Genomic DNA, 12,625 nt, shown 5'->3' with positions numbered 1-12,625 from the left:
TCAAGAAGGCAACACACTACTATATGCATACTATGCTTTATGTAAATATCTGCTTATGTAGATTCTGAAGGGCAGTACTAAATAAAAAAGTTTTATCTCTTAGATTTGTATAAATTATGAAAGGGGTGTGAAAACTGATGAGATAAAAGGGGAATGGAAACTTACGTATCTTCTCAACTATATATACTGTTTATTAAACCTCTGATTAATGGGTTATCAGCTGTCTTCCTTTTCTTCTGCTTTCTATCTTGTTTCTGATCAACAATCTAAATCGAGCAATTATATTATTTGGTGACTAAAAAATAGCCAATTGGCTCCTTAATGTTTCAGTTAAGGAGCAAATGGTTCCCAAGTCATTTTTTTAATCTGAAGCCTTGTGTATGTAAACTTCTAACTTCAACTGTAAGTCTCATAAAAACTTTAATAAAATTAGTTGTTGAATATTTTCATCATTTTTCCTTAATTTTTTAAAATAAATTACACACTTTTGCATCCCAAACATAAGTGTTAGAGTTGTCACAGTATCAGAGCTGCAACTAACAATTATTTTGGGAATAGATTAATCTAACAATTATTAGAATGATTAATCGACTATTTGGCGATTATTGCAAAAATTAATCAACAGCTGTTAACCAACAATTCAGATTGTGCCTTGAGTTAAGAGGTTGTATAAAACATATGCTTAGTATTAATAAATAAACGAGGTTGAACGTTTCTTTAAAAAAAAAAAAACACACACACACTGGGCCGAAAACCGAAATTGAAAATGGTTATTTTAAATTAGACTTTGTTTGGAATAATTGATCAAATCCATTTCAGTATAAAATACAGTAGACAGAGAAGGATTACACAAAGAATGTGTAGACTATTAAGAAAACCTTTATTGTTAACTACACTACTGGATAATGCAGCAGCAAAATTAACAGATAATGTCAACTAAACGTTTTAGACGTTTACCAAAAAACTGACTGTCACATTAAAATACAGCCTTAAATTGGCATCCATATTTTTTTTTTACTCAAAGTAGGCCTACCTATAGGAAACATGCCAGAAAGCTGAGGTCTACAGAAAGTGCAGCCTTCCATTAAACATGCAGGAATGCAGTAAGCAAGCCAGGCCAGTTAAGCAGTCTGAGGTTATAATAATTTCAGCTAGATCCCTGCAGCCTCGCATTTTTGAGGTTTCAGAAACCAAAATAATCCTAAAACTGTGGACATCCGTGTTTGTGACTTCCTCAAGAACCAAATTATCTACCCAAAAACATGCGCTAGACTCAAAAGCAAAGAAAGCAAGCAAAAAAAAAAAAAGTCAGCTATTTTATAAAAACGGCCATCTTAAAATTCAAGATTTAAATCTTTTGCAAGTCTTCAAATGTAATGACATGTTTTGGTAAGTGGTAACTGTGAAAAGCTTGAATTTTTAAAAGACATGGCAGTTTTACATGTACACAGTACATATAAAAGAGCAATAATTATTTTAATTCACCCCTGCTGGTGCATAGAAAAATAAAGCTAGACTCCCTCATGTTCTCTTTTCAGGCTGTTCTTGGAAGAGCAAGAGAAATATAGCCAATATATTCCATCCACAATGACCCTTAGAAAGGTGTAATAGTACTTTTCTGTTGCAGACGTGGACCCTATAAAAAGCTCATCTGCGGGGAGCCCATGCTGGTCCTTATGCAAATCTCATTGAGAACAACAGGGTGTACCGCTGCAGCGATGCAGTGACCAGGCAGCCAGAATACTAATACTGTCCAATATGCAGGAGTTTTTCAACTCATTCATATGTAAGAAGAATCACACAGCGTTTTCACAAAATCAAAATTGATCTTCATAATCATGATCTATTGTTCTTGGGGTTTTCAGTTGTGCTTGTTCTGAATGCATTCTCTACTGACTTTGAGCATATCATAATAAGAATCTGACAGCTTTTAGCTTGTATAGGAATCCTTGATTGGTTTGTTATTGGTTGGTCAATTAAGCCTTAGATTCTTGTTTGGGCAAAGTGTCTAGCATGTTGTGACTGTGGTACCACACAGCATAGACCAAAGCCATACAATCAAATAATCAATCCTCTAATGTGGTCACAGTCTAGCCATTGCAACAAAGCTGTGACATCACTAAACCTACCAATGGTTTAGTTAAAGGGATAGTTCACCCAAAAATTCAAATGTAGTCAATGTTTACTCACCCCTGTGTTGTTATAACCCCATTTTACTTTCTTTCTTTTTCTTAACACAGAGGGAGAAATTGTGAAAAAAAAATTATCACTGTTTTCACACAATGGCTGTTTATGGTGAGTACTTCTTCAAGCTTCAAAAGCATGCAAAAGTGTAATTCAGAAGTCTAATGAATTATTCCATGAGACCTATGATTGTTATGAAACCATACGATAAGGTTTAGCTCTAGCTTATAAGTAAATATGTTTTATGATTGTTTACCATTTTTACAATGTTTCATCATGTATCAATCCGAAAGTAGAAAAAAACTTGTCATATTTATTTGCTAATTTGTGTCAATTTCACAGGTAAATTAAATAAATACATTTTACTCAACTTTTCAAAGCTGGTATTCCCAGCATACATGTTGATTTGCACAGTTTTTATTGTTGATTTTTTTGTTAGATTTGGTAGCTTCTTGTTTTGTGAAGTCTAAAGTTCATTATCTACTCAAAATTATATGTTTGTTTATATGTTTAATTATATGATTGAAGTGTTCAGGTCTGCATGGACATCTCTGGATTTTGTTTCTAACGCCATTTAAGCAAGGTGATGTAGGACAGTCTAGAGTATATAGCATGCCTTAAGCTTCCCTGTGAAAGACTTCTGTGTGTCATGTGGTACATGACGAAGTACGATTAAAAAGCATTGAAATGCATGGCTTGTTTGTCAAATTTACTTGAAATGGAGTAAGGACTCCAAGCACGGCACGTAACCTAAGTATTTCCTGTAAAATCTCTGGCCGATAACGAACTTCCAGTCTCATAATCAGCCATAGCGAAGAGTCAAGACTCAAGAGAGTTGCAGGAATCTACTCTTCTTTCTAAAATAAAATAATTGATCACAACAAATTTGATATTATTTAGTAAAAGTATAAAAATCTCAGTAATGAGCTCCAATAAGTTCAAATACATATGATTTGAAACTTGCAGACCGGCCATGAACTGCTATACCACTGTGTAAGGCTTCCTCTGTGTGCAAAGTACAGTATTTATATCCAGCGATTGTACAGTGATTTACAAGTGAGAAAAACAACAACACAAGCGATTCATGTCAACACCAGAAGATTTGAGCTCATAATGTTAAAGTGCTCACCTGTTTCATTCTCCCTCTCTCTCCTCAATAGTTCTCTGTAACTTTTAACTGTCTTGTCTAAGGATAAAAAGGCAAATATCAATAAAACTTCTATTATATACTGTTTGCAAATATGCAGATATCTCATTTAAACAGATGTAATTCACGGACCTCACGAAAATCCAGCGTTTTGTTCTCATTGAGTGCTCATCTAATATCTTCCTCTAAAGTGCGTATTCTATCAGCCAGAATCAAAAACTTCGGGATCAGGATCAAAAGTACCTGATTCACAAATCATGATGGTCACTCCGTGTTACTCCAAGCATGCGATCCAGGCCGTTTAAACTGTCAGGAGATTGCTGGATCCACACGAACGGGTGAGTGCAACTTCAAGGCTGCGTCTGAAACCAGGAAAAGGCTGTATATGGAGGTAGGGTGAAAATAAGGTGCTTTTCAAACTGTTCGGAGACCAGTTTCTTTGAGAGTTCCATTCATTCAAAACAGCTGTCAGTTAAGCCATTAACTGATTAGGCAGCAAGGTAGCAAGTCAGCTGCCTACGTTTTCGGATGAAGCCCAAGGTAAAAGTGCTTCACATGTGCTATAAGTAAATGTCTTATTCACTATGCACTGTATGTACAATTGGTATTTTTGGAGTAAATGCGATTGCTAATGTGGACATGCAATCCATGGTTGCTGGACTACTGCGTGTACTGCTATTTCATTCTTTCTAATATATTAACAATTTCTTCACGTGCAAATAAATTACTAAAATTTGATGACTAAACAGAGATCTGAAGAAACTGCTATATACTATTTAAAATACAATATAATTTTTTTAGTTTTGTGTGAAATTGAGTAAATATAGTGCTAAATAAGAGTTTATATATATATATATATATATATATATATATATATATATATATATATATATATATATATATATTTTTAGCAATGATATGTTCGTTATTTACTATATTAAATTGCGTGATATATCGGCATTGTTTCGGCCTATCGGCCACCCTGCTTTCTGGATATCGGCATCGGCCATTAAAAAATCCATAATGGTCGACCACTAATTTTAAGCATTCCTCCATCATTAGGGCTCTCTCTCTTCAGTTCGGCAGAGCCCTACACATGCACGACAAATCTCTATGAAACGGGACACAATTTTTTTTAATGTAAATTATACTGAAAGTGAAAATTATATTACACTGCATAAATACAATAAAAAACTAATATTGGCCACTATTAGACAATTCGTATGGTTTAAGCACATTTATATACTATTAAATACTATTAAATATATTATCATTCACTTTTGCATTTGCAGTGAAGCTGGAGTATTGTCAATTTATTGTCAATAAACAAAGTAATTACATTAGTAATACAGTCAGAAACAGAGACCTTGCTAATTCAGTGCTGGTCTATGGCTTGTGAATATTCACCCTCATCATGGTCGATATAACTTGAAATACACGTTGTTAAACCCCTTCTTCTTTTTACTGCATGAAGCAACAGCTCCGTGTCTCAATGTGCGATGGATATTGGCCACTGTCATTCACAGAAACTCCTGTAAATAATGCATGTAGAAAGTAATTTCCCCTGAGTCACCTAGAAAGCATTTATCAACATAGGAAAACATTGTTTCTGTGCTGATCATGCATAAAGTCCACTGCAAAGTAAACTTTAGGCTACTTGAGAATTTCTAATTAAAGGCACCACGAATTGTGTGTAGCCTTTACTTGAAAATGCGGTTTGTTAAATTTACTAGCAATTTCTGTGTGGTAATAGTTCACCTAGATTTTTTTTAAAGTAAACCCCACTCCAATTTTTTTTTTCTTTTTTCGCTGTAGCTACTACTACTTGTAATATTTTTGCAGTATGCATATTTTCTGCATGGAATACTCAGATTATGTACTACATTTGCCAAAATTTGTCGTATACAACAAGAGCACATCGCATGAGGCACTATCATATTATGAGACACCATATCACATCACGAGACACCATCTCACACAACCTTACATTTCGAGAGTGGTACATTTGAATAATATAGCAGGCAGTATAAAGTACAGTACTGTACTGTGGGACTGGGTGATATATCGAATATTTGCAACATTTTTACTGCCGATGTAAAATTAAGCAATGTCGTGAGATGACACAATGATTTTAATGCACTTTTTATTTAGCCTTTAGGTTTCCTTAAGTCCATGTTTTCTACTAAATTAACAATCCCTTTTCTTGCAATATGTACGTTTAAGATTTGTTTTACCATCTCTGATTTAAAACTGGTATTTTAGATAGTAAGTCTGATTCATATGATGGGGAATGGCAGAGAAACATGGACAAAAGTGCTGAGAGAATGAACTGGAGACAGCTTAGTGTCCATAGTCCTAACAGAGAGCTCAGAGCAGGTGTCTGTGTCTCAGATAAATCCACTCTCACACCCCTGGACCAAAAGCTTCATCAGTGATGAGTTGCACTGTAAACTGGAACAATGTACAGGGTACTTCCTTAAAGGGCAATTGTCTATATGCATTGCTGCAAGCTGCATTCACAGGTAGTGTGTTTTTACGAGACATAAACTGAACATGCTTGTCACTATAATATTATCAAGGGAATAGAGGGTGTGTTTTGTCTTTTTGCCAGATGCAAAGAGTGTCAACTCACAAAACCTTTACACTCTGTGATACCTAACACATGCTAATATGCACCCTGACACACACATCCTCACAGCCTCCTTCAGGACCTGAAGTGTGATAAAAAGGATGTTACCGGCCTATTTCTTCTTTGAGTGCTTAACTCCTCAGACTCTGTCATGCACCATTTAGAATGCAGTTTTAAAAAGCATGCCCTCAGGGAACTAAAATCCTTCATATACTGTACATTACACAATGCAGAGAAACAGGTAAAAAAAGTATGGAACCAAGCTGTTTAGGTACTGACACATGAATGACATATACTGTATATGTCTCTCTCTCTCTCTCTCTCTCTCTCTCTCCCTCTCTCTCTCTCTCATATATATATATATATATATATATAAATCTGAAATTTGAAGTAAAAAATTGAAAATGGTTATTCAGTTGAAAATGCATTAGAAGCTACTGACACGCTCTCATCAAGCATGATTTGCTAAATGACCTTGTAAGATGTTTTCATTTCAATCCTTTTTTTTTTTTGCATGTGACTTTGACATGCTCAGCATCAAAAGATTCTAATTTGCAACAGGATATAAAACTCATATTTATAGGAAAAATAAGTGACGGTTTCTATCTCAGAGAAGGTGAACATGTACCTCTTGTTAACACTGTTTGTGGCTATTTTTCTTTATTTTCATTTATAGATCAGTAATTTAAACTGCCTGCTGCTCTCAAACTGTGGACAACAAACTGCTGTTTTAATTTTTATTTTAAACTGTAACTGTAAACTTTATATTTTTGCACAATGTATAGCATAGTCTAAATTCATACATTTATTTTTGTTTTTATAGACTTTTTTTTGCACTGTTTGGAGAAGAATATTGGGCCGGATATGGAATAACATGTGCTTTCAATAAAATATAGAGATCAAAAATTGGCTTTTTATCCAATTATCCAAAAGAAATAATCAACAGATTAATCGATTACCAAATATAATGGTTGCAGTTGCAACATTCGCTGCATGACCTTGTAGGGACTTCATTTTGATTACTTTTTTCACACATTGACGGTAAACATGATAACAAGATAACAAAATTTTGTCCCCAGGCAGGGAAAAACTGGAAGAGAAATGTAACAGATGTGCACTCTATTATTACATCTACTGTGTGTCTCTGACACCCTGTTCTCCTTCAAAACTCCATACATGAACGCCAGGCTATTCCATGCTATAACACTCTGAATAGAAATACTTTTGAGCCTGAAACAAGCTCTCCATTTGGTCCAATGCTCTGAAGTCATTAAATGATTGAAACAATGATTGAAATCATATCTTAACAGATGGAACGTTCAAAGCATCCCCAAACCTTGTGATTCTACAGCACCACCCTCTCATGTATAAAACTAGGCCTACAACTTTACTGCCTAAGAATAGCTTAACACACATAAAAGTTGGTGTCCTACATCAAGCAGCCTGGAGTGCCACATGGCTTCTTTCTCCAAACATAATCGACAAAGAATAAAGTGAGAGAAAAGGAAAAAAGGAAGACAAAATGTCCTTTTCTATAAACAGACTTTCAAATCTAAGGACAAGATATTCCACTGGATTTGGTGATTCAATTACGTAGAGCGGAAATGGGAGCAGCTGGTTCGCCCGTGTGATCTTTAAATAGCATCCCACCTCTCCGCATCGAGGCTTACTTGCGAGTTTAAGTTTGGACAGACAACTGCCAATGGCAGGGAGAAAAAAAACATTACATACATGCACCGGAGATTCAATATCACAAACTTATGCCAATTGGGAAAGAGAGCATCTATGTTGAAATTTCAATCCGAAACCCAATTTACTCAACACAAGCTCACCGCAAGCACAAAAATTGTTCTAGATGTTGGCCTACCTCTCTGGCTGAGACCTCAACCAGAACAGAGCCACTCCGTTGTGGGAACTATTAAGTGAAACCTGTAGTCTGATCTACTTCCTATAACCAGTTTGTAGATACCTCTGGCCCCCTTCAGAATGACTGGACGGTGCTGCTCGTTCGCATGCAGGACCGCCTGTACGTCATTGCCACGCCTGCCCCAGAAAAGCTCTGCTCACCCCAGGGACCTGTGGCCCACTTTCCAAGGAGCCCAAAACACCGGTCCGAACCAAATTTCAGCCCTCCCCTCATTCCACCTTTTACATCACATGGGACACTAACAACACAGGCAACCTTGACCTTTGGCCAAGTCATGTAATTTTTGTTTTTGTCATCTTGGACTTGGACACTAAAAACTAAGGCATGGATGCAACATCATGCAATCGTTTTCAGTTACCAATGTCATTGTAAATATTCAATATTCACAGTAAGCCATGACTAGTTCATGAGTGAATGTGTCCAATAACAGGGTGGTTACTTAAGCTAGTAATTGACTGTCGACTGGTCATGTGATCCCAACGTGGCAGCCCCCATGGGGTGACTCTCTCCATGTAAAATAAAACAACTTTTATAAGGTTACTGCTGATATGAGGGGAGTGACATCTCATGTGAGTGCTGAAGATTTTAAAGCATGTTTCAAAATGACTATTCTTTTCTTTATAAGTAAAACTTTTTTAATGAGGTAAATTATGGAGTGCACCTTTAATGAATATCCCGGTCCATCTTCTCAATTTAATGGCAGTTGATGGTGTCTTTCTTTTAAGCATAGAAAAGGACCCAAAAGTATCATAAATGCAGTCCATGCAGCTTGTGCATCATATTGCAAGACTTCTGAAGGAATACAATAGGTTTTGGTGAGAAACAACCCAAAATGTAAGTAATTTTCAGTGGAAAATCTTGACTTTAATTTCCCATTCATGAGCACTATGGGAGAAGCTTGTTCAAAGAGAACTTGCATTGCACTCATGAATGCACAAAGTACATCAAGATTTTCAGTGGAAAATTCATTACTTTTTTTCCCCAATTAAATTTTTAGATTTTCATTATTTTTCTTTTGTGTTTCGTATAAGGCCACATCAAATCAGTTTTGGGTTGAAAACTCAAACTTCAGTTGCCTAACATCATCGTTTTCCAAATTATGTGATAATGGACGGTGTTTTAAAATTTTAATTGAAGGAAACACAATCTAATGTGTAAATGTAGAGATATTAATGCTTTTGTACAACGAAAATGTATAAGGGTTGACATGGCCTACAAAAAAAATAATAATAATAATAATAATTTGTAACGTCTGGAATGACATGAGGGTAAGTCAGTTTCATTTTGGGGGAAACTATTCCTCAACTTCTCATTAAAATAGTAGGAAATTACATAAACAGCAAAAAGAAAAAAATATTTTTTATATATCTTCTCAACGGACTCCTTGCAGTACCTTAACGGACCCCTGGCTGACCTGTCTTAAGATATAGGTAGTGCTGCTGTACTGTACTCTCTGCAATCAATCTTCATTACATAATGAAATTCCGTTTTAAAGAGTTAGAGAAAAAAAGCACTGCATTTCCTACCAGTGAAGTAAGATCTTAAAACTGAATCCTGATATCTCGCAAAGTGCATTTAGTGGTATGAGCAAGATCTCCTGAACAAAAACTAACTCAATCAGAATTGGATGATGTTTAAGTGCTAGTGTGGCTCACAGGGAACCATGATCACAAATGTTACACTAACCACAGTCAGTCTAACTGGTGACACCAATGCAAGCGGTCTTAAAGTTTGTACACTGAGGAAAAATTAATAGAAGACAAAATGAAATTATCAAAGCTCAGAACTAACAAAAATCCTCTCACATACACAGAAAGACAATACATATTTTCACAAGCCACCAATAAATGAAAGCCAAAATGATAACACATAGTGTATAAGAATATATGAATCGGTCCAATCTGCCAACCCCTCAACATTTTCACATCTTTCAGAAGAAACCATTAGATTTACAATGAGAAGCTCTTAAAGAGCCTTTAGTTTTGACACCAGAGTCTAAACAGTCAGCTTTGAACTTGACACATGCAAACTGTAAAGCATAAAATAGATAGATTAGGCTATAACTAAAGAAAGAAAAACTACAGCAATATATAATCTGTTCAATTAGAAGATGTCAATTAAAACCTTATCCAACAATGCTGTGTGTCCTTCTTGACATAGGGTACCGTTTTGCAGGAAATAAATAGTTGGATGAAAAAAAAAAACCAAGAAGGTCTGCATCAACAGACAATATTTGTGAATTAAATAGGTAGATTAATGTCCTTCACCCTACCTTGAAACGAGCAATCCATCTCAGTCCTATCCACACGAGCAATAAATGAGCGATGGTCTATGATGGACCTGTGATCTTCTCACGGCGTGTACGAGACAAGCTGTTCAAGACCTCAAAAACCGACTCGTGCATAATAAAGAATAAATCACCGCACATCCTCAACGGCTGAGATCTTCCTCTCAATTCACCTCAACCTGCTGTATGGCCGGAGAGATTAATCGTTGCATGTGATCAGAACAGCTCCGTTAGGTTAAGGCAAACAATAGAGGAAAAAATCAAGGCGGTTGATGTGAAATACTAGAAGGCAGTGCGAATGGACGAGGGTTTCAACAACGCGCGTGTTGTGATGCTCATCACTCGTGCATTGTCAGTTGGAATTGAAGATGGCAAACTAGCCACATTCTCAAAGCACAAGGTGTTTTCGTCCGATTAAAATTTGGGGCTTCTGTCTACGTAGATTTTTCATTTAACAACCCCCCAGCAAACGCAAAACGTTCCCCTAGTATTAGTGAATGTTTCCCATTTGGGGGAAACAGTTCCTAACATTTAAGGAACGTTATTTTTAGATTTTATTTAGTAGTTTACCACAAAAAACCCCTCCCCAGAACGTCCTGGGAACCAAAAGTTGCATAAACAAATACCAGTATTCCGATGTGAGCAACATCGATTCGTAAAACCGCTAGTCTCGTGCATTTCTCAGATGATGTGCACACATACTCAGATTTGTTTCACAAGACCAACGATCTCTTTGGTAATTCTAATACAAAATTAGTTGGAAGATGCACAGTTTAAAGTGGTAATGACACAATGAATGCATGCAATTAGACGAAAAACGGAACGCAAACTTGCGGAGATGATGGGGAACGTCAGCGCTCTCTCTTTGTATCGGCGCAGAGCCGTTAAAACTTTGAGCACATCCAAATATTCACGCAAAGTGTGGCTTTATAATTTATCAGACTGGATAATAAAACAAACAGGTTGGCTGTATTTGACAGGAAAGCATAACATGACACATGTATTGTTGGATGTGAACCAGCAATTGAGTAAAAAAAATAAATACATTTTAATTTAAAAACCACAGCAGAAAACTGAGATTTGCATTGCACTCTTCAACAGTGCAGGGTTTATTTCCTCTACGTTGAATAGGAGCTGATTCACCTGCGCGTGCATCAACTGGTTAATAACTACGTTTCTTACCTTCCCCTTATTACGTGTACGGCACTGGCCCTCCTCTTCCCGACTAGTTTCACTTCATGCAGACAACAACAAGGATATTTTTCCGCTACTCTATTTTTCCAACCCCCATTGAAACTTTTTACCCAAGATACCGGAAGTTTTAGGGCAAGCTGTATGGTACTTGAAGTTTCCAGTTTCAAGAACAGCCTTCTCTTGTATTGTCTGCGTCAACGTAATTGACTTCATTACCCATGAGGCGTTGCAGGGGAAACGAACCACTCCGAAAGCAACTCACTCTAGCACGAGATTCACATTAATTAATATATCGGAATGAAACAGAATTCCCTAACAGTTGGAAATCGTTATACAGTAAATGTTTTCGTTTGGGAAGTAGAATAGCCATTATTATCTTTTATTTAATTTGTTTACGCGCTGCGTATACCGGTTACGAAAAAGGCTTATTTGCAGTTAGATTAAATGGAAACTATAAAGAGATTGAATTGAGTAGTTTTTATGGGCAAATGAAAATGGAAATGTTGGGACCTTCGTCATAAACCTTTAAGGGAAGAAACTACAGGGCAATAGAGTAAAAAATATAACATATTTATTGGAAAGAATGCCAAGTTAATACTTTGATTATTACAGTGTTTTATTTGTATAAGAAAAATGGCCCCAAAACGTTCATATTCAAATTAGACAATAATTAATTAAATATGCGCGTGCATGATGAAAGCATCCTGAAACAAAAATATGCATTTTAGAATAAGTGAGACATATTTTGTAATTGCATTTTAACAATACTCTAAAAATAGCATGCATAGGGTGGGAGTCCTATTTTTGGTCTGTTTACTCGCACATTGTGCAGTAAACAAGAATTGAATATTAGATTTATGATTTTTTAATTATATATACATGTATGATGAGTTAAGGTTGATCATGGATGTGCAAAGTTTGGCTCATGTATCAAATTATTTATGTTTAGTGGAGGTTTTCTGTTGCAGCTAAGAAAACATTTGAAAATACAGCTTTAAAAGATAAACACGTACAGTAGTGTGCTGAAAAATCACAACATATATATATACTGTATATATATTTTTACAAATTGTGCATTTTTTATTATATCAGAATTTAAAGAGGACATGATATAGAAGATGACAGAGACCTTGAAAAATACCTTGCACCTGCATTTATCTCGCCTTTAACATGCCAAAATAATGTCAACATTATGGACTTGATACCTGAATGTAGGATCGAGTGCTGTACTTGTGGGACAAATTAACTCATGATTCA

At 35.9% G+C, this 12,625-nt stretch overlaps 1 protein-coding gene across 7 annotated transcripts in view; it reads right to left on the bottom strand.

The window, feature by feature from the left end:
• LOC127453294 (phosphatase and actin regulator 4B-like) overlaps positions 1–11,471 on the bottom strand; it is a 66,059-nt gene extending 54,588 nt beyond the window's left edge. For 4 of the 7 annotated variants that reach the window (XM_051719572.1, XM_051719582.1, XM_051719575.1 and 1 more), the window contains exon 1: positions 11,357–11,471. The gene's annotated coding sequence lies outside the window, so the exon portion shown is untranslated. Of the gene's footprint in view, positions 1–7,827; positions 7,937–10,159; positions 10,635–11,356 lie in introns of those variants that run through there. The other 3 variants (XM_051719573.1, XM_051719580.1, XM_051719574.1) reach the window with 3 other exon arrangements.
• Positions 11,472–12,625: the final 1,154 nt, after the last annotated feature.

This window comes from Myxocyprinus asiaticus, chromosome 15 (assembly GCF_019703515.2).
Source record: "Myxocyprinus asiaticus isolate MX2 ecotype Aquarium Trade chromosome 15, UBuf_Myxa_2, whole genome shotgun sequence".
Classification (NCBI taxonomy): domain Eukaryota; kingdom Metazoa; phylum Chordata; class Actinopteri; order Cypriniformes; family Catostomidae; genus Myxocyprinus; species Myxocyprinus asiaticus.
Note: the sequence above shows the minus strand (reverse complement) of the source record. Positions and strands in the feature narration are given on the sequence as shown.